This window comes from Mustelus asterias, chromosome 8, assembly GCF_964213995.1.
Source record: "Mustelus asterias chromosome 8, sMusAst1.hap1.1, whole genome shotgun sequence".
Taxonomy (NCBI): Eukaryota; Metazoa; Chordata; class Chondrichthyes; order Carcharhiniformes; family Triakidae; genus Mustelus; species Mustelus asterias.
The window spans coordinates 6,219,712-6,242,651 of NC_135808.1; the positions used below are offsets into that span (position 1 = coordinate 6,219,712).

Below are 22,940 nucleotides of genomic sequence, written 5' to 3' on the forward strand. Positions count from 1 at the left end.
AACTAACTGGTCTATAGCTTCCTATTTTCTGCTTCTCGTCCTTCTTGAATAAGGGTATAACATTAGCATTTTTCCAAACAACTGGAACCTTTCCCATATCCAGGGAATTTTGGAATATTATATCCAATGGATCCACTATCTCCAGTGCCACTTCTTTTACAGCCCTAGGATGTAAGCCATCAGGCCCGGGGAACTTGTCTTCCTTCAATCCCAATAGGTTGCTCAGTGCTTTTTTCCCTATTGATGATGATTTTTCTAACTTATTTCCCTTCCATTGCCTTTACCTTACCTGTTACTATTGAGATGGTACTTGTGCCCTGCACCATGTAACGCAGGCAAAATTCTGATTTTATTTCTCAGCCATTTCCAATTTCCCCACTACTAGCTTCCCAGAATGATCCTCCAAATTTGCAATATTCACTTTAGCTACTTTCTTCTCTCTTATATACTTATAGACGCTTTAGCTATCCTTCTTTATATTATGTCCTGGTTTTCTTTCATAATCTACCTTTGTTGTCTTGCTGAGTGCAATTTTGCTGATTTCCAACTTCCCTTTCATTTCCTGATTTGCAGCTGCTTCTGGGATGTTACTTGTGCCCTCCACAGGGAAGACAGATACAAAATACCTGTTTATTTCATCCATCATAGCCCTACTTTCCATTACCAATTCCGCAGTGCACTTTCTATAGGACTAATGAACACTTTGTTAACTCTCTTCATTTTTAATGGTGTATTGAAAATTTTACTTTCCATTTATATTACAGGCTAACTTTTTCTCATATTCTGGTTTTTCCCTCAGTATCAATCTTTTTGTCATTCTTTCATATTTTTCTATTCCTTTCAATCATCTGACCTGCTACTTGATTTGTGCAAATATGTGCTTTTTCTTGATGCTTAACAATGTATTTAACTTCTTTTGTTAACCACAGATGATGGTCCCGTCCCTTGGAATTTTTCATTCTCATTGTTCTGCCAATTCTGTGTATTCTGAAATATTCCTTTAAACATCTGCCACTGAATAACTGTTGATCTATCACTTAAGCGTATTTGCCAGTTCACGTTGACTATCCCCACTTCTATGTCCTCATAGTTGCCTTTGTTTACGTTTAAAATGCTAATCTTGGTGCTTTACTCTCCCTCAAACTAAAATTCAGTCATATTATGATGGCTATGACCTAGGGGTGCCTTCACCATGAGACTATCAATTAATCATCTATGATTGCACAATATCAGGTCTGGTATAGCCTGCCTTTCGGTTGGCTCCAGAATGTGATATTCTAAGAATTTATTCCAAAAAGGTTGTATGCTACCTTTGCCCGTCTGATGTTTTTCCAATCCTCATGATTATTGCAGTACCTTTCCGACAAGCTCCAATTACTGCTTCTTTTATACTCTGCCCTGCCACGTAGCACAAGTAGGAGTCCTGTGCATCACTCCCATAGGTCACTTTTACCTTTATCATTTCTCATCTCAACCCAAACTGCCATTACAAATGGCCTGAACTTAGGCCATTTCTCTCTAATGCTTTAATAGCATGGGATCGGTTAGCTCCCTTGGAGGGACAACTGGTTTGTGATGTGGAGCAACACCAACAGTGCAGGTTCAATGCATGGCTATTCTCAACCTTGCCCTTTGCCTGTGGTGTGGCAATCCTCAGGTTGAATCACCAACAGCTAACTCTCCCCCTCAAAGGGAGAGAAGCGGAACAGTAGCACAGTCATTAGTATGGCTGCCTCACCGCACCACGGACCTGGGTTGAATTCTAGCCTTGGGCTACTGTCCGTCTGGAGTTTGTATGTTCTCCCCGTGTCTGTGTGGGTTTCGTGGGCGCTCCGGTTTCCTCCCACACTCCAAAGATGTTCGGGTTAGGTAGATTGGCCATGTTAAATTGTCCCCTAGTTTCAGAGGATTGGCAGGGTAAATACCTGGGGTTACTGGGATAAGCCCAGGGTGAGATTGTTGTCAGTGGAGGCTCAATGGTCCAAATGACCTCCTTCTGCACTGTAGGGATTCTCTGATTCTATGAGAGCAACCCATGATCATCTGGGACTATGGTTACTTAATTCTTTTTCGAATAGCATCAATAATTAACAGAGCCATCCCTCAAACCCTTGAGCTAACTAAATGTCCCAATCTATGTCAATCATCATGTTGCCATGTCATTGTAGTTGTTATCAGATCATGCTGAATTAATTCTGTTTGCGCTATCAGTCATCTGTTTTGTATCAAATGCTACATGCATTCAGATACAGACTTCTGGCCTTTTATTATTTTTGTAGCACCTAGTCTTATCTGCAGATTTAATCCAAGATTTCTACTTTCTGTTGCTTTCTTTCACAGTCTGTTTACTTATCGCCCTTGCCTTGTCTCTATACTTTGGTCGACCACATCTTCTCAAATTTGATCACTGCACAGTTCTGAGACAGCTTTACCCCAGGTCCTTCCACAGCACATTCCTCTATGAAAGTATCACAAAAAGAAGTCATTTTCTAAGCTACCCTTTCCAAATATTTTGTCCTGTACAATATGAAGATTAAATTCCCCCAGAATGTTTTCATTGCCTGTGTTACAAATTGCAGTAATTTCTTTATCTCATGCTCTGTCAAGCAATCTACCTAGAGAAAATGATGACGAAAGGGCGTCAGTGAGAAAGGATCTCGGCTCAAAGTAGAATTAGCATCTGCAGAAATTTGGAATGGAAAGAGTCAGAAAACATGTGTATTTTCTGATTCTTGTCATTTTCTAATTTCTGTAGATGCTGATTCTGCTTCATAGTCTGGACCAAGATTATTTCTCACTGATGCCCTTCCATCATCATTTACTCTCATGGCTACTGCTCCACCTCTTTCATTCTGTCTGTCTTTCCAAAATATTGTAAGAGTTTTAACAACACCAGGTGTATTTTCCACTCCATCTGATGAAGGAGCAGCACTCCGAAAGCTAATGGTGTTTGCTACCAAATAAACCTGTTGGACTTTAACCTGGTGTTAAAACTCTTACTGTGTTCACCCCAGTCCAACGGCGGCATCTCCACATCATGATTTCCAAAATATTGTCAATATTGGATGTTTATTTCCAATCTTGATTACTTTGCAAGAATGACTCTGTAATGGTAAAACATAACCATTTTTTTCTATTCGCGGGAGTTCAGAGTTTTACTGCAGATTTTTCGAGATTTCCTGTTAACAAGTTTTAACTTCACTTTTACTCCAATTAATGCTAAACTCTCCACCATTTCTGCCTGTCTATTTCTTCATTGTTCAATGGGCTCGACATTTCCCTTTAGATTTCTAAATCTCCCTTCACCGGATCCCTCTTCCAAATCCCCATTAATTTAGTACCCTGTCCAGAGGTGGATTGGCCACGCTAAATTGCCCCTTAATGTCCAATAGGGTGTAGGTTAGATTGATTATCCATGGTAAATATGGGGGTTACGGGGAGAGGGCAGCGAGTCATCCTGGATAAGATGCTTTTTCAGAGAGTTGGTGCAGGCTCAGTGCACTGAACAACCTCCTTCGAAACTGTAGGGATTCTATGGTTCACAGACCTGGTTACACGATTGATCAGGATCCTGATCACAGCCAGGTTTAAATGCCCCCTTCCCCCTCCTGAACAATCTCTCTCTCTCCCTCTCTCATATCTCCCTTCCTTGTTCTCTCTGCTCCCCTTCCCCAACTCTTTCTCAACACTCGGTTTATCATTCTTCCTCATCCCTTCATCTCGCACGCTCTGCCTCCACTCCCTCTCTGTTCTCTCTCCATTACCTCACTCTCCAATCCCCCCAATCCACTGCCCCGCCTTCTCCAGCCATCTTTGTTGCCATTCCAAATCCTTTTTTCTCTCCATCCACCCCCTCTCTCTTAATCATTGACTGTGTTATTTTAACTTTCCCCCAGCTCCTCTGACTCGAGAACAGAAACAGCGAATCCCCGGCTCATCCTGTTTGAGGACCGGACCAGTGTGAGACTCAGAGACAAAAGGCAGTCGCTCCCTGACATCCCGGAGAGGTTTGATCACTGGCTTAGTGTGCTGGGATCAGAGGGATTCACACCAGGGAGACATTATTGGGAGGTGAAGACACAGTGGATCGTGGGAGTTGTCCCAGAATCTGTGGACAACGAAGAGGAAGTTGACCCCAAACTGGAGACCAGATACTGGATTGTGGGGCGAGTCTCCGGAAGAGGTTATTTTGCCTCCACCTCCCCCTCACGGACCCCCCTCACCGCCGGTGTGAATCCCCGGAAGATCGGGGTTTTCCTGGACTATGAGGGTGGACAGGTGTCATTTTACAATGCGGACAACATGTCCCATCTCCACACTTTCACCCACACTTTCACTGAGAGAATCTTTCCCATCTTCTACCCAGAACTGAATGGCGGTGGGATAAACTCGACACCTCTGACAATCTGCGGGATTAAAGGTCACTAACAGATCCATCCCATAATTTCACACCGTCTCCCTGCCTCCTGCCAGCTGTAAACTGATGAGTGTGGGTCTCAGTCGCGGGTGGAGAGAGAAGCCAGGTTAACATTCCGGGTATAAACCCTGTAACTGGGAACTGAAAGATCAGCAAGGACCTCTGTAGGGCTGGGGGAAAGAAGGAAGGGGAGGGAAGAAACAAACAGAAGCTCATTGTCTACTGGGTAGAATGAGCTGTGAACTGCAGGAACCCTGTGCCCTTCCTGCCTGTAATGTTGCGCTAGAGGCGGTAGGTGGCGATAGATCACCGTGTTTGAGGCGAATCAGCGCAATGATTCTCAAACTGGGGCCTGGGGAGTCTTTCCAATGAATAAATTCCCTGGAACGTGCAGGGGAGAGAGAGAGAGAAAACACGGTTAAAGTGAAATGAATAAAATAACTCGTCAAGTTCCCAGGAGTTAGTAAAAGCAAATGACTGCGGATGCTGGAATCTGAAACCAAAAGATAAAATGCTGGAAAATCTCAGCAGGTCTGGCAGCATCTGTAAGGAGAGAAAAGAGCTGGCGTTTCGAGTCCAGGTGACCCTTTGTCAAAGCTAAAAGGCGTAGAAAGGCATTTTGGTCTCAGAAGTTAGCACTGGTCCTGCTTGATCAGCTGTCAGGTTTTCGACCCCAAACTCCTTTCTTTAGGGTGATGGACATTTCGGCTGTCATGGTTTTCAGCGGTGAGCCTGACATTTACTTTGGGGAGGAGGGGAGGGGGGAGGAGGGGAGGTGGTGGAAGGGGATGGGGGGGGGGGGGAGGGGGGGGAGGAGGGGAAGGGGAGGAGGTGGGGGGGAGGGGGGGGAGGAGGGGAAGGGGAGGAGGTGGGGGGTCGGGGGGAGTGGGGGAGCAGCTGCTGCTGTGATACTCGGCTGTGTTCAATTTAGGTTCCGGCAGTGAACGAGTGCCGTTATCATGCTGCCTGGCCCGCTGAGTGTTCCCATCATTTTCTGTTTATATTAATCTCCAGTTGGTTTGTTTCTTATAATTGTGATAAAGCTGTCTGTCTGACTGACTTCAAACTCTCAGCATGTTCCAATAATGTAAATACTTTGCATGAATAAATAACACTGGACTGAGTTTGAACAGCTCTGTAAATATTGCCCAGAATGTCATGATCAAGTGTGTAATTTGTAATAAAATTGGAAGAAAGGGAACTTCATTTTTTTTACATTTGTATGCAAATACGAACTTACCTCGTAATTACTCAGCTATAGAACTGATGTGACACTGCTGTGAATACTGATTTGACAGTCTCTCTGTATTGATAATGATGTGTGAACTGTTCGGATGTGTATGACATTAACAAATAATGTTTAACCAGAGGAATATCAGTTCAGTTGCTGCAGTAGAGTATTAGTAGAGTTACAGTTAGCATTTACCTCTGGTTTGTCTGGCCTGTCTCATCGCTGTCCACATCAATGAAATAATCCTTATATCGCGAGTATGTAATTGCAAGTTTAAATTAGAAATACTTCTCCGTTCCTTTGCAATTTGTCATATTCGGGTCCCATGTCACCCGACAGAATTTCCCTGTTGGCCACCTCCTCCCACCCTCATCCCAGGCAGGTGGGTTCTGCACTGCACTCTGCACTGATAAACTCCAGGGAGGGGGAACGGTACGAGGAATCCCTAGGGAGGGTGATGTTGAATGGAAATTGGGTGGAACCATCCAGTGCCAGTTTTCCTGAAACTCAGGTGACTGTCAAAATGATGGGCACAGTGGTTAGCACAGTGCCAGGGACCCGGGTTCGATTCCCAGCTTGGGTCACTGTCTGTGTGGAGTTTGCACGTTCTCCCCATGTCTGTGTTGGTTTCCTCCGTTTGCTCCGGTTTGTTCCACCTTCCAAAAGACATGCAGGTTAGGTGGATTGGCCATGCTAAATTGCCCCTTAGTGTCAGGGGGACTAGCAAGGATGGGTAAATACATGGGGTTATGGGGATAGGGCCTCGGTGGGATTGTGGTTGGTACAGAGTTGATGGGCCAAATGGCCTCCTTCTGCACTGTAGGATTCTATGATTCTTATCCAATTTAATGCATTACTACAACGGGGTGCATATTGTGATTCTTAATTTTTATTTTTATTTGTGTTGGCGATCCATGATTACTAATTCAGTTTGAAAAGGGATTCTTCGTTCAATGATGTCAGAGAAACATTCCAATGGAAACAATTTTCTTTTCCTCAAAGATAACGTGTTCATCATTAAATCATCATGAAATTGGGGTGGCACGTAATGGTTAGAACTGCTGTCTCACAGGGACGTGGGTTCAATTCCTGGCTCGGGTCACTATGTCTGTTCTCCCCATGTCTGCGTGGGTTTCCTCCCACAGTCCAAAATGCGCGCTAGTTAGGTTAATTGGCCATGCTAAATTCTCCTTCAGTGTACCCGAACAGGTGCCAGAATGTGGCACCAGGGGATTTTCACAATAATTTCATGTCAGCCTTCATGTGACATTGATAAATAAACTTAAATCCAGGAAGCAGAAACTAAATATATTGTTTGTATCATTTGCTTGTATTTCCAGTGTCAGGACTTTTATTACTGTGTCCCTTCAAAATTCATTTGGATGGAGCTTCTGGCCAGAGTGATAGTCATGATGTGGAGATGCCGGCGTTGGACTGGGGTAAACACAGTAAGAAGTCTAACAACACCAGGTTAAAGTCCAACAGGTTTATTTGGGAGAAAACACCACTAGCTTTCAGAACAGGCTTTCCCTTCGCCAGGTGGGTGGGAGTTCTGATCACAAACAAGGCACAAAGACACAAGCTCAATTTACATGAATAATGATTGGAATGTGAGCCTTTACAGCTAATCAAGTCTTAAAGGTACAGACAATGTGAGTTTTGCACATCCAGGCAGGTTGTGGGGGTTACAGATAGTGTAATATGAACCCAATATCCCGGTTGAGGCCGTCCTCATGTGTGCGGAACTTGGCTATCAGTTTCTGCTCAGCGACTCTGCGCCGTCGTGTGTCGTGAAGGCCGTCTTGGAGAAACTTACCCAAATATCAGAGGCTGAATGCCCGTGACCGCTGAAGTGCTCCCCAACAGGAAGAGAACACTCCTGCCTGGTGATTGTCGAGCGGTGTTCATTCATCCATTATCGTAGTGTCTGCATGGTTTCACCAATGTACCATGCCTCGGGACATCCTTTCCTGCAGCGTAACAGGTAGACAACGTTGGCCGAGTTGCAAGAGTATGTACCGTGTACCTGGTGGATGGTGTTCTCACGTGAGATGATGGCATCCGTGTCGATGATCCGGCACGTCTTGCAGAGGTTGCTGTGGCAGGGTTGTGTGGTGCCGTAGTCACTGTTCTCCTGAAGGCTGGGTAGTTTGCTGCGGACAATGGTCTGTTTGAGGTTGTGCGGTTGTTTGAAAGCAAGAAGTGGGGGTGTGGGGATGACCTTGGCGAGATGTTGGTCTTCATCAATAACATGTTGAAGGCTCCAGAGGAGATGTGGTAGCTTCTCCACTCCGGGGAAGTACTGGACGACGAAGGGTACTCTGTCCACCGTGTCCCGTGTTTGTCTTCTGAGGAGGTCGGTGTGGTTTTTCGCTGTGGCACGTTGGAACTGTCGATCGATGAGTCGAGCACCATATCCTGTTCTTATGAGGGCATCTTTCAGCATCTGGAGGTGTCTGTTGCGATCCTCCTCATCCGAGCAGATCCTGTGTATATGGAGGGCTTGTCCATAGGGGATGGCTTCTTTTAACGTGTTTAGGATGGAAGCTGGAGAAGTGGAGCATCGTGAGGTTATCCGTGGGCTTGCGGTACAGTGAGGTGCTGAGGTGACCGTCCTTAATGGAGATGCGAGTGTCCAAGAATGCAGCCGATTCGGGAGAGTAGTCCATGATGAGTCTGATGGTGGGATGGAACTTGTTGATGTCATCATATAGTTGTTTCAGTGATTGTTCACCATGAGTCCAAAGGAAGAAAATGTCATCGATGTATCTAGTGTATAGCACTGGTTGAAGGTCCTGTGCGGTGAACAAGTCTTGTTCGAACCTGTGCATGAAGATGTTGGCATATTGAGGTGCGAATTTGGTCCCCATAGCTGTTCCGTTTGTCTGGATGAAGAACTGGTCGTTGAAGGTGAAGACATTGTGGTCCAGGATGAAGTGGATGAGTTGTAAAATTGCATCTGGAAACTGGCAGTTGTCAGCGTTGAGTACTGAGGCAGTTACAGCAATACGATCATCGTGGGGGATGCTGGTATAGAGTGCCAAGACATCCGTTGTGATGAGGAGTGCTCGGTTAGTGCTCGAGGAGTGATAGTTTCCCAGAGATGAAGTGATAGTTTCCCGGAAATGATATGCTGGTTTTCAGCCATCACTACCTAGGGTAGTGTCCTGATAGGAACAGCGGGAATCCAGCCTGCTTCAGTTGTGAAGCAAAGGGATATGATAAATTCAGAAGACACAAAATCGGTTTTTGATTTGATTTGATTTATTATTGTCACATGTGAACACACATGAGCATACAGTGAAAAGTATTGTTTCTTGCGTGCTATAAGACAAAGCATACTGTTCATAGAGAAGGAAATGAGAGAGCATATTAGTGTTACAGTCATAGCTAGGGTGTAGAGAAACATCAACTTAATGCAAGGTAAGTCCATTCAAAAGTCTGATAGCAGCAGGGAAGAAGCTGTTCTTGGGTTGGTTTGTAAGTGACCTCAGACTTTTGTATCTTTTTCCTGATGGAAGGGAAGGTGGAAGAGAGAATGTCCGGGGTGGATGGGGTCCTTAGTGATGCTGGCTGCTTTGCCAAGGCAGTGGGAAGTGTAGACAAAGTCAATGGATGGGAGACTGGTTTGTGTGATGGATTGGGCTACATTCACGACCTTTTGTAATTTCTTGCGGTCTTGGGAGACGGCAAGAAATATACAGTAAATGGCAGAACCCTTCAGAGCAGGAGCCATACCAAACTGTGATACAATCAGAGAGAATGCTTTCTATGGTGCATCTGTAAAAGTTGGTGAGAGTCGTAGCAGACATTCCAAATTTCCTTAGTCTTCAGAGCAAGTAGAGGCTTTGTGCCTGTCTGAACTCTCTGGGAGTGTTCATTGTGTGGAGCTGATGCAGTTGATTCTCTCTCAAGACAGAGTCCTTCCAGATAAGTGAATAACAAAGTCTGCTCAACAGAGCAATGCCACCTACACTGGCACAGGAAATATAAGCGACCGGCATTACAAAGCCTTAGAGTGTTATTGAATATTAGAAGGAAGCTCTTAATAATGGTATTCACACAACAGAGATGTATGGGCAAATTCAGGAATGGAGGAGAGAGCAGTTTGGGTACAGGTGAGAAATGATAAAGGCAAGCAGTGACTTGTGGGTCGAGTGTCGAGTGATAAGAATAATGGAGTCCAAATATATTATTAAAATTAAGAAATAATGGGAGCTTGTCAGAAGGCACGGTGATAATCTTGCGAGCATTCATCTACATACAAACATGAAAACTCAGCTGGGGAAAACATAGCCGAGCTGACGAGTTCATAGAATATCTTCGGGATACTTTCTGAAAACCTACTCTGGAACCAACCAGAGAGCAGGCTGTACTACACTTGGTATTGTGCAATGAGGTGGGATTATTTCATGATCTCATAGTGAAGATGCCTCTAGTTGGCAGCGATCAAAATGTGTTTGAACTTTACATTCAGTTTGAGGGAGAGAAGAGGGGACCCAAGACTAGTACTTTAAATTTAAATAAGGGTCATTAGGAAGGCATGAAAGCAGAGAAAGTGAACTGGAAAATGGGTTGAAGGGATAGATCAACAGGGGTGCAGCACAGAATTTCAAGGGATATTTCAGAATACTCCATTAAACTCCATTCCCTTTGAAATAAAGAACAACATTCATTTGTCATTCCTATTACTGGCTGAACTTGCGTGCCAGCTTTTTATTTATTCATGCATGAGGACACCCAGATCCCTCTGTGATAAATAACTGGCCTGTTATTCTCTCTTTGGTGGTGTTGTTTAAGGAAGGAAAGCTGCTGGGCCCCTCAGGGAACTTCCCTGACTTTTTTGGTCTTGGGATTATAAACACCCACTTGTCACAGACATGGCTTTTGCCAGCATCACATCAGATGTACCGCTGGCTATAGAAAAAAAAACAGGAGTGCGCAGTTCAAATGCTTGATTTCACTGTTTGCCATTGAGTTAGATCATGGCTGATTCCTACCCCAACTCCTTCTATAGATGAACAGGGAATGCTGGCTTGCTGAAGTCCAGGTCTGAGGCGTTCAGGTCAGGTGACACTGACCTATATAAGAAAGCCAGATACGGCCTAAGGAGATCCATCAAAGATGCCAAAAGACAATACCAGACCAAGATAGAGTCCCAGGCTAGCCACACCAACCCCCGCCCCCCGGACAATGGCAAGGCCTGCAAGACATAACAGGCTACAAGATGAAGGCATGTAAAATCGCCGGCTCCAACGCACCCCACCCTGACGAGCTCAATGCATTCTATGCCTGTTTTGAGCAAGAGGGCAGTGAGAGCATGCCCTCCATCCTGGAAGCCCTGGATGAACCTGTATCTGGGAGTCACCATTGCAGATGTCACAGCAGCTTTCTTGAAGTCCATCCCACAGAAAGCAACTGGCCCAGAGGGGGTACCCGGACGTGCACTCAGATCTTGCGCGGATCAGCTGGCGGAGGTATTCACATACATTTTCAACCCTTCTTTACAACAATCTGAGGTCCATATCTGCTGCAAGAAGATGACCATCATCCTGGTACCCAAGAAAAACCAAGCAGTGTGCCTTAATGACTATCGGCTGGTGGCTCTGACATCCATCATTATGAAATGCTTTGAAAGGTTAGTTATGGCACGAATCAATTCCAGCCTCCCGGACTACCTGGATCCACTACATTTTGCCTACTGCCGCAACAGGTCCACAGCAGACGCTATCTCCCTGGCCCCACACTCAACCCTGGAACCCCTAGATAACAAGGACACCTATGTCAGACTCCTATTTATTGACTACAGCTCAGCCTTCAACACTATTGTTTCCACGAAACTCATCTCCAAACTCTGTGGCCCGGGCCTCGGCACCTCCCTCTGTGACTGGATCCTGAACTTCCTAACTCACAGACCACAATCAGTAAAGATAGGCAACAACACCTCCTCCACAATCATCCTCAACACTGGCGACCCACAAGGCTGTGTTCTCAGCCCCTACTATACTCCTTATACACCTATGACTGTATGGCCAAATTCCCCTCCAATTCGATTTTCAAGTTTTGCTGACAACACCACCATAGTGGGTCGGATCTCAAATAATGACGAGACAGAGTACAGGAATGAGATAGAGAATCTGGTGAACTGGTGCAGCAACAGTAATCTTTCTCTCAATAGCAGCAAAATGAAGGAGATTGTCATCGACTTCAGGAAGCGTAAAGGAGAACATGACCCTGTCTACATCAATGGGGACGAAGTAGAAAGGGTCGAGAGCTTCAAGTTTTTAGGTGGCCAGATCACCAACAGACTGTCCTGGTCCCCCATACCGACACTATAGTTAAGAAAGCCCACCAACACCTCTACTTTCTCAGAAGACTAAGGAAATTTTGCATGTCAGCTACAACTCTCACAAACCTTTACAGATGCACCATAGAAAGCATTCTTTCTGGTTGTATCACAGCTTGGTATGGCTTCTGCTCTGCTCAAGACTGCGAGGAACTATAAAAAGTCATGAATTTAGCCCAATCCATCACGCAAACCAGCCTCCCATCCATTGACTCTGTCTACACTTCCTGCTGCCTCGGCAAAGCAGCCAGCAGAATTAAGGACCCCACGCACCCCGGACATTCTCTCTTCCACCTTCTTCCTTCGGGAAAAAGATACAAAAGTCTGATGTCATGTACCAACTGACTCAAGAACAGCTTCTTCCCTGCTGCTGTCCAAGCAAAGAATGGACGTACTTTGCATTAAGTTGATCTCTCTCTGCACTCTAGCTATGACTGTAACACTACATTCTCCACTCTCTTGTCTCCTTCTCTATGAACAATATGCTTTGTTTGTATAGTGCGCAAGAAACAATACTTCTCACTGTATGTTAATACATGTGACAATAATAAATCAAATCAAATCAAGTTATGAAGAGGGGTTGGATTGGCTTGGATTGTTTTTGTTGGAGCAGAGAAAACTGAGGGGCGACCTGATCGAGGTGTACAAGATTATGAGGGGCATGGAAAAAGTCAATAGGAAGCAGCTGTTCCCCTTAGTTAGAGGGTCAGTCACAAAGGGACATAGGTTCAAGGTGAGGGGCAGGAGGTTTAAGGGATATGTGAGGAAAATCGCTTTTGCCCAGAGGGTGGTGATGGTCTGGAATGCGCTGCTTGGGAGCTTGGTAGAGGCAGGCTGCTTCACATCCTTTTAAAAAATACCTGGATGCCCACTTGGCACATTATAACATTCAAGGCTATGGGCCAAGTGCAGGTAGATGGGACTGGTGGGAGTTTAGGTGTTTCTCGCATGCCGGTGCAGACTCGATGGGCCGAAGGGCCTCTTCTGCACTGTATGATTGTATGATACCTCTGCCTTCCGTGAGACCACCATCGGGGGAAGAGCTGCTGAAGGCACAGGAAGCGGGTACAACTTCTCCTGGATATGTAAGCATGACAACCATCCTACTGTGCCCAGGATTCATCCAGAATGTGATTTTGAATGCATTCCCCAATTGTGCAGAACTCCCCTGTTGTATAACTGAAAGGCTTGTGACACTTCACTCACTGCTCAGCTGTAACCAACATGCCGCTGTCATCAGTTCTTGTGCCCCAACACTGGAATCTGATGGAGAATTGAAGGAAAAGTTCTATTCCAATCTTGATGAAGTGTTCGCTGCCATCTCCAACAAAAAGAAATTAATGCCACGGATTAGTCTTGATTCTGAAGTTTGCAGGGAATTCAATAGGATAAAATTGAATGGGATTGAAGTGGATGTAGACTGGAGACTTGGGCAGAGAGATGGCAGATGGAGTTCAATCCAGACAAATGTGAGGTAATGCATTTTGGAAGGTCTAATACACATGGGAAATATACAGTAAATGGCAGAACCCTTAAGAGTATTGATAGAGGGATCTGGGTGTACAGATACACAGGTCACTGCAATGCAGATGGAGAGTGTAGTCAAGAAAGCATAGGGCATGCTTGCCTTCATTGGCCGGGGCATTGAGTTTAAAAATTGGCAAGTCTTGTTGCAGCTTTAAAGAACCTTAGTTAGGCCGCACTTGGAATATAGTGTTCAATTCTGGTCGCCACACTGCCAGAAAGATGTGGCGGCTTTGGAGAGGGTACAGAAAAGATTTACCAGGATGTTGCCTGCTATGGAGGGCATTAGCTATGAGGAGAGGTTGGAGAAACTTGATATGTTCTCACTGGAATGACGAAGGTTGAGGGGCGACCTGATGGAAGTCTACAAGATTATGAGGGGCATGGACAGAGTGGATAGTCAGAAGCTTTTCCCCAGGGTGGAAGAGTCAATTTCTAGGGGGCATAGGTTTAAGGTGCAAGGGGCAAGGTTTAAGGGAGATGTACGAGGCAAGTTTTTTACACAATGGATGGTGGGTGCCTGGAACCCGCTGCCGGGGGGGTAGTGGAAGCAGATAGGGTAGTGAGTTTTAAGGGGTGTCTGGATAAATACATGAATACAATGGGAATGGAGGGATATGGTCCCCGGAGGAGTAGGGGGTCTTAGTTCACATGGGCAGCATGGTCGGTGCAGGGTTGAGGGCTGAAGGGCCTGTTCCTGTGCTGTAATTTTCTCTGTTCTTTGTTCTTAGATGGGGTCTTCCTGCTTACTAAATGTGCTCAGAATAGCTCCATTATGATAAATACCTTCTGCTAGAATTGCAAGCACAAAACCATGTGGAAACATTTTAAATCAAAGCACTGGTACCTCTTGGATTATTAATTGTTCTAAAGGTGACTGTGGTGTCTATATTCCTCAATCCATGCGGCAGAGTGATTCTGCTACAGAGGTGATGGATCTGTTCGATCGGTGGAATATCCACCCAGAACTGAGACATCGCAAGGCCCAAAGTCCAAGAAGAAGTCCCTCTCCGATCAAAACCCCACAGAAGGCAGGAAATCAAAGAGTGGCTCCTGACAAATCTGGAGAGGTTTCCTGCATCCAAATCAATTGCAAGAGAATGGAGTAAAATGTAATCAGTTGTACCGAACTCCTGTGCCAAGCATTGGCTTCGATCATGGCCGTCACCGGGACTGATTCGAAAATTGATGGTCAGATATCTAACCATCTCCTGAACAAAAACAAACAGCTCTCATTGCCCGAGAGGACATCGCAAGGTCCTAAATTAAGGAAGCAACATTACAGCAACTCCCAGCTATCGTCCAGAAAAAAATCGGTCAGATAAGGGACATGTGTTGGCAAAATGCCCGAGAGATCCAACAATGGGTTGATCATTATGAAAGATTAAGGTTTAATGAAGTCACCAGAGCCACTTGTAGATGGAAGTTCAATGGACAAAACACGGCAATTCGCACATGGCTCTTTTCAGGTTGACAATGTCTCAATGTGACAATGTGGCACAGTGGTTAGCAGTGCTGCCTCACAGCTCCAGGGACCCAGGTTCAATTCCTGCCTCGGGTCACTGTCTGTGTGGAGTTTGCACATTCTTCCCATGTCTGCGTGGGTTTCATCCGGGTACTCCAGTTACCTCCCATAGCCCAAAGAAGTGCAGGTTAGGTTGATTGGCCATGCTAAATTGCCCTTATTATCAGGGGGTCTAACAGGGCAAATATGTGGGATTACGGGGATAGGACCTAGGTGGGATCGTGGTCGGTGCAGGCCCGATGGGCCGAATGGCCTCCTTCTGCTCTGTAGGGATTCTATGAATGTCACCTATTGATGCGGAAACAACATTTAGTTAACTTCTCAAGTGCAAACCCAGTGTGGCAGTCGATACTCTCTAAGCCATGAGCGAACCACCATCAATGGGACAGAAGGAAGAAGCAACAAAAACTAATGTTCAGACAGAACTTGTGGCCCCAACGCGTTTCCAGCGGAGGTTTTCAAAGCTGGCGGCACTTCCCCATCAACAGGACAGCGTGAGCTCATGCTACTGATTGAAGTGGTTAAATAACTCCCACCCTCAGCACCGTATCAGAAATCCAAAAAGTGTAACTACCTTCAAGAGGAAGATAATGTATGTAATGTATGTTAGCAATGGAAGTGTCAGAGGATTCAGACTTGAAAGTATAAATGATGACACTGACAAGGTATAAAGCTTCTAGGTTAATTATATTGTACTAGATAATAGATTCAAGGGCTGCACAGTGGTTAGCACTGCTGCCTCAAAATGCAAGGGACCAGGTTCAATTTCGTCCCTGGGTGGCTGTCTGTGTGGAGTTTGCACGTTCTCCCCATGGCTGCGTGGGTTTCCTCTGGGCTTCTTCCTTCTATCCCATTGATGGGGTTTCGCTCACGGCTTCGAGAGTATCTACTGCCACACTGGATTTGCACCTGTTTCCTCTCACACTCCAAAAGATACGCAGGACAGATTGATTGGCTCTGCTAAATTGGCCAATTTAGCAAGGTAAATATATGGGATTACAGGGATAGGATCTGGATGGGATGCTCGATCAGAGATTCAGTGCACACCCAATGGGCTGAATGGCCTCCTTCTGTACCATAGAGATTCTATGATTCTAAAATCAGAAGAATATGAATAAGCAAACTGAAATCTGATGAACAGATTAACAACATTATGAATAACACATTGACAGCTGATATGTGTTTTTAGCTCATTTTTTTTGTGGTTACTTAATTCCGGTAGGAATGCAGCACGGGAAACACTTCATATTAATTCCCTGTTCCATCCGAGCTTACCCAGGTGAATTAACCTTTTGCTATCTTTCCATGGTCTCCTCACAAAGGTCAGTCCAGCAAAAGCAACAGTGGCCAATTGGACTTCATCGGCTCATGCCTCATGTATATATTTTCACAGCATGCTCCACATTACTTCCTTTAGTCGTAACAAGGAGCTGAAACTTAATAATTTACTCCATCATTCCAAGTGTTTCAGTCCATGCTACACGATTAAGGTATTTCCTTCTTGTCAATTGCAGAGAAAACCCTGATATGAAAACAATAAATGCTGCAAAATCCCAGCAGGTCTCACAGCACCTGAGGGGAAAGAAACAGAGTTAACTTCGCAAATCTTTGGGGAGGCCCAAAGATGAAACTGCGTACAAGGCCCCACCATCTTTAAATCTGCCACAGTCTCTGGAAGTATATAGAATCATAGAATAGAATCATAGAATCCCTACAGTGCAGAAGGAGACCGTTCGGCCCATCGAGTCTGCACCAACCACAATCCCACCCAGGCCCTATTCCCATAACCCCACATATCTACCCCGTAGGGCAGCATGGCGACACAGTGGTTAGCACTGTTGCCTCACAGCACCAGGGACCCGGGTTCGATCCCCGGCCCCGGTTCACTGTCTGTGTGGAGTTTGCACGTTCTCCCTGTGTCTGCGTGGGTTTCCTCCGGGTGCTCTGTTTTCCTCCCACAGTCCAAAAGATGTGCTGGTTAGGTGGATTGGCCATGCTAAATTCTCCCCCAGTGTACCCGAACAGGCGCCAGAGTGTGGCAACTAGAGGATTTTCACAGTAAATGTAAATCTACTTGTGACTAATAAATAAACTTTTAACTTTTTTGTTAATCCCCTGACACGAGGTTCAATTTAGCATGGCCAATCAACCTAATCCGCACATCTTCAGATTTATCACTGAACCCTCATGTTATATTGTATCTGCCATTTATCTGCATGTTTCGCTCGCTTGTGCTGCTAAGAACACAGCTCATGGGAAATGCCAGGTTATTCCCAATTTCAGGATACAGCTGAATTAGCCCTTATTAGACCAGAGCAAGTATATATTATATTGGAAATCTGAGAGTCAGTCCAGCAGATTGCCCAGGGCACAATGTTAATTCTCAGCCTGAACATTCAGATTAAAGAAAACTATATTTCATTAGTTTAATTTGGTGAGGTCCCTGTTTACTTGTTGTACACAACGTTTTAACTTCAGCATAATGACAACATTTTGACTCATGCAGATCGGTATTAACACAAAGGATGAAAGCTGTCTTTCTGATTAGCCTGAAACAGCCTATAGTCCATTAGACTCCCATTTCAGACTTTGCCAAATAAACATTTCCATTGAGGGTGTAAAACAGGCTGCTGATTCACTATTACAGGTTTGGCACCATCGCTGAGGATAAAGATCAGCCCTTTAATATCTGAGACTTCCTCAGTAAAGAGTCTCTCTGACTTCTGTTCACCTCCAGTCTTCCACATCGCTGATTTTATGGGACACCTCTCCCAACCTCTCTCTCATAAACAGCTGACATTTCATCAAATCACAGCCTTTCATTGCAAAATAACACCTGTCCATCCTCATAGTCCACGGTGCGATGGTAGAAAATACAGTGAGAGCCTTGAGTTCTCTTCCGTTCCTCAACCACACTGTCCAGTATCCAGACTTTGCAGCTGGCACCTCAGACCCTTTCCTGTCAGTGCACTCTCCAGCCAGTCGCACATTCCACTCAATCGACTTTCTCAGCCGCACTTCCCAATAGTTCCTCCCCGGTGTGAATCCCTCAGCTCCCAGGACACAAAATCACTTGTTGAAGCTTTTGGTTAATCTCCAGAGAGAACGTTATGGGGAGATGTGTTAGAGAAGTTCACGAACATGAAGGGTTTTGATAGAGTAAATAAGGAGAAACAGTTTCACGTGACAGAGGATTCAGTGACCAAAGAAGAGAGATATAAGGGAATTCTATATACTAACCATGATAAGGACAGATTACATGTAAATAGAGCTTTAATAACAGAACTATAGAATCCCTACAGTGCAGTAAAACACTATTTGGCCCTCCAACTCTGCAAAAGACAATGCCACCCAGGGCATCCCTTCCGTCCTATCCCTTTAACCCTGTAAATTGCCACCTAACCTGATTAGATCTGATTTGATTTGATTTATTATTGTCACATGAATTGGTATACAGTGAAAAGTATTATTTCTTGCACAAAGCAGACTATTCTCAGATAAGGTAAGGAGAGAGTGCAGAAAGTAGTGTTGCAGTCATAGCTAGGGTGTAGAGTAAGATCAACTTTATGTGACGTAGGTCCATTTAAAAGTTTGATGGCAGCAAGGAAGAAGCTGTACATGAGTCGTGACCTCAGACGTTTGTATCTTTTTCCCGACGGAAGAAGGTGGAAGAGAGTATGTCCAGGGTGTCTGTGGTCCTTAATTAAGCTGGCTGCTTTTCCGAGGCAATGGGAAGTGTAGACAGTGTCAATGGGTGGGAGGTTAGTTTGAGTGATGGATTGGACTTCGTTCACGACCCTTTGTGGTTTCTTGCGGTCTTGGATAGACTTACACATCTTTGGACACTAAAGTGCAATTTAACATTGTGGCCGAACCACCTAACCCGCACATCTTTGGAGTGTGGGAGGAAACCAGAGCACCCGGAGGAAACCCATGCAGACACAGGGAGAAGATGAAACTCCACACAGACAATTTATCCAAGGCCGGAATCGAACCTGGGTCCTTGGCACTATGAGACAGCAGTACTAACCATTGTGCCGCTGTGCCACCTTCAATAACAGATGAAACACACTATCAATTTAAGGATTGTTTCACTGATGTGGACAGTGATGAAGCAGACCAGACAAACCAGAGATAAATGATAACTGTGACTCCACTAACATCCTAGTGCAGCAACTGAACTGCTTTTCATTTGGTTAAACATTATTTCTTCATGTCACGGGATCCAGGGTGAGGTATCTAAATGGATCCAAAATTGGCTTCTTGACAGAAGCCAGAGGGTGGTTGTAGAGAGTTGTTTTTCAAACTGGAGGCTTGTGACCAGCGGTGTGCCTCAGGGATCAGAGCTGGGCCCACTGTTATTTGTCATTTATATTAATGATCTGGATGAGAATATAGATGGCATCATTTGTAAGTTTGCAGATGACACCAAAATTGGTGGCATAGTGGACAGTGAAGAAAGTTATCTCCAATTGCAACGGGATCTTGATCAATTGGGCCAGTGGGCTGACAAATGGCAGATGGAGTTTAATTTAGACAAATGCGAGATGATGCATTTTGGTAGATTGAACCAGGGCAGGACTTACACAGTTAATGGTAGGGCGTTGGGGAGAGTTACAGAACAAAGAGATCTGGGGGTACATGTTCATAGCTCCTTGAAAGTGGAGTCACAGGTGCACAGAGTGGTGAAGAAGGCATTTGGCATGCTTGGTTTCATCGGTCAGAACATTGAATACAGGAGTTGGGACGTCTTGTTGAAGTTGTACAAGACATTGGTAAGGCCACACTTGGAATACTGTGTGCAATTCTGGTCACCCTATTATAGAAAGGATATTATTAAACTAAAAAGAGTGCAGAAAAGATTTACTAGGATGCTACCGGGACTTGATGGATTGAGTTATAAGGAGAGACTGGATAGACTGGGACTTTTTTCTCTGGAGCATAGGAGGCTGAGGGGTGACCTTATAGAGGTCTATAAAATAATGAGGGGCATAGATCAGCTAGATAGTCAATATCTTTTCCCAAAGGTAGGGGAGTCTAAAACTAGAGGGCATAGGTTTAAGATGAGAGGGGAGAAATACAAAAGTGTCCATAGGGGCAATATTTTTCACACAGAGGGTGGTGAGTGTCTGGAACAAGCTGCCAGAGGTAGTAGTAGAGGCGGGTACAATTTTATCTTTGAAAAAGCATTTAGATAGTTACATGGGTATGATGGGTATAGAGGGATATGGGCCAAATGCGGGCAATTGGGATTAGCTTAGGGTTTTTTTAAAAAAAGGGCGGCATGGACAAGTTGGGCCGAAGGGCCTGTTTCCATACTGTAAACCTCTATGACTCCTGTAAACCTGATCAATTCACACATCATGATCAGTACAGACAGACTGTCAAACCAGTATTCACAGCAATGTCACATCATTTACATCTTTAAACTGTGTCAAATCATAGAAATCATAGAAACCCTGCAGTGCAGAAGGAGGCCATTCGGCCCATCGAGTCTGCACCGACCACAATCCCACCCAGGCCCTACCCCCACATATTTACCCGCTAATCCCTCTAACCTACGCATCTCAGGACTCTAAGGGGCAATTTTTAACCTGGCCAATCAACCTAACCCGCACATCTTTGGACTGTGGGAGGAAACCGGAGCACCCGGAGGAAACCCACGCAGACACGAGGAGAATGTGCAAACTCCACACAGACAGTGACCCGAGCCGGGAATCGAACCCAGGTCCCTGGAACTGTGAAGCAGCAGTGCTAACCACTGTGCTACTGTACCGTCAAGGCAGGTTCTTATTTTCACGTAAAATAAAGCTTCCAATAAACAAATAAGTATCCTTTCTTCAAACTTTATTGCACTGGAGGATAATATTTTGGGTAATATTTACAGACCTGTACAAACCCAGTCCAGTTATTTAATCATGCAAAGTATTTACATATTGAAACATGCTGACAGTTTGCAGTCAGTCAGACAGACAGCTTTATCACAGTTACAAGAAACAAACCAACTGGAGATTAATATAAACAGAAAATGATGGGAACACTCAGCGGGCCAGGCAGCATGATAATGGCACTTGCTCACTGCCGGAACCTAAATTGAAGACAGCCGAACATCACAGCAACAGCTGCTCTCCCACCTCCCCTCCCCTCTCCTTCCCTCCTACCCAAAGCAATTTTAAAAATTTGATTTATTATTCTCACTGTATATAATAGTGTATATTAATATACAGCAAAAAGTATTGTTTCAACTATTGTTTCTTACATGCTATACAAAGTATACCATACATGGAGAAGGTGAGAGTGCAGAATGTAGTGTTACAGTCATAGCTAGGGTGTAGAGAAAAATCAACTTAATACAAGGTCGGTCCATTCAAAAATCTGATAGCAACAAAGAACAAAGAACAGTACAGCACAGGAAACAGGCCCTTCGGCCCTCCAAGCCTGTGCCGCTCCTTGGTCCAACTAGACCAATCGTTTGTATCCCTCCATTCCCAGCAGGGAAGAAGCTGTTCTTGAATCAGTTGGTATGTGACCTCAAACTTTTGATTTTTTTTCCTGATGGAAGAAGGTGGGAGTATGTCCAAGGTGTGTGGGATCCTTGATTATGCTGGCTGTTTTTCCGAGACAGCAGGAAGTGTAGACAGAGTCAATGAATGGGAGCCTGGTTTGCGTGATGGATTGGGCTTCATTCATGACCCTTTGTAGTTTCTTGCAGTCTTGCGCAGAGCAGGAGCATATTAAGATGTGGTATAAACAGAAAGAAAGCTTTCTATGGTGCATCTGTAAACGTTGGTGAGAGTCATAGCAGACATGCCAAATTTCCTTACCCTCCTGGGAAAGTGAAGTCGTTGGAGGGCTTTCTAAACTGTAGCATCAGCGTGGAGGGCCCAGGACAGGTTGTTGGTATTCTGAACACCCAGAAACTTGAAACTCTCAACCATTTCCACTTCGTTCCCATTAATAAAGACAGGGGCATGTCCTTCACTACACTTCCTGAAGTCAATGACTATCTCCTTCATTTTGTTGACATTGAGGGAGAGACTACTGTCATCACATTAGTTCACCAGATTCTCTATCTCTTTCCTGTACTGTGTCTCATCATTGTTTGAGATCCGATCTACTATGGTGGTGGCATCAGTATACATGAAAATCGAGTTGGAAGGGAATCTGGCCACAGTTATAGGTGTATAAGGTGTACATTAAGTGGCTGAGGACACAGCCTTGTGGGGCCCTGGTGTTGAGGATGATCGTGGAGGAAGTGTTGTTACCTGTCCTTACTGATTGCAGTCTGTGGGTTAGGAAGTTCAGGATCCAGTTGCAGAGGGAGGAGCTGAGCTCCAGGCCACAGAGTTTGGAGATGGAAATGACAGACCACCACTGTAAACCATGACAGCCGAAATGTCCATCACCATGAAGAAGAGAGAGAAATCCTGATATCTGCTCATGCAGGACTAGCACTAACTTCTGGGAATTCATACAAAGCTGAACGTTGGTTAGTTTTTGAGTTCACACCACCACACCAACCCGCACCCTCACTACCACTTGTACTTCTCTCTCTCTCCCGCCCTCTAAATAAATTATTGAATGGACCACCAAAGAATTCCTCTGCTCCAATTTGAGAACACTCACAACCCATTAAAGATGGTGAAGTGTGAACTTGTCCAGCTTGGCAGGAAGAATGGAAAAACAGAATACTATTTAAATAGAGGGATATTACAGAACTTGGTGGTATAGAGGGACCTGGATGCCTTGGTGCATGAGTCAGAAAATGTTAGTCTCGCAGGTAAAGCAAGTGATTAGGATGGGAGAGGGAATGTTGCTGTTTATTTCAAGAGGATTGGATTATAAAAGTGGGGAGGTTTTACTACAGCTGTATGTGGCCTTGGTGAGAACAAATTTG

The 22,940-nt window shown here is 44.9% G+C and overlaps 1 protein-coding gene across 1 annotated transcript in view; it reads left to right on the plus strand.

The window, feature by feature from the left end:
- LOC144496809 (uncharacterized) overlaps positions 1-22,940 on the plus strand; it is a 77,470-nt gene that overhangs the window by 14,570 nt on the left and 39,960 nt on the right. The gene's annotated exons all lie outside the window — the stretch shown is intronic.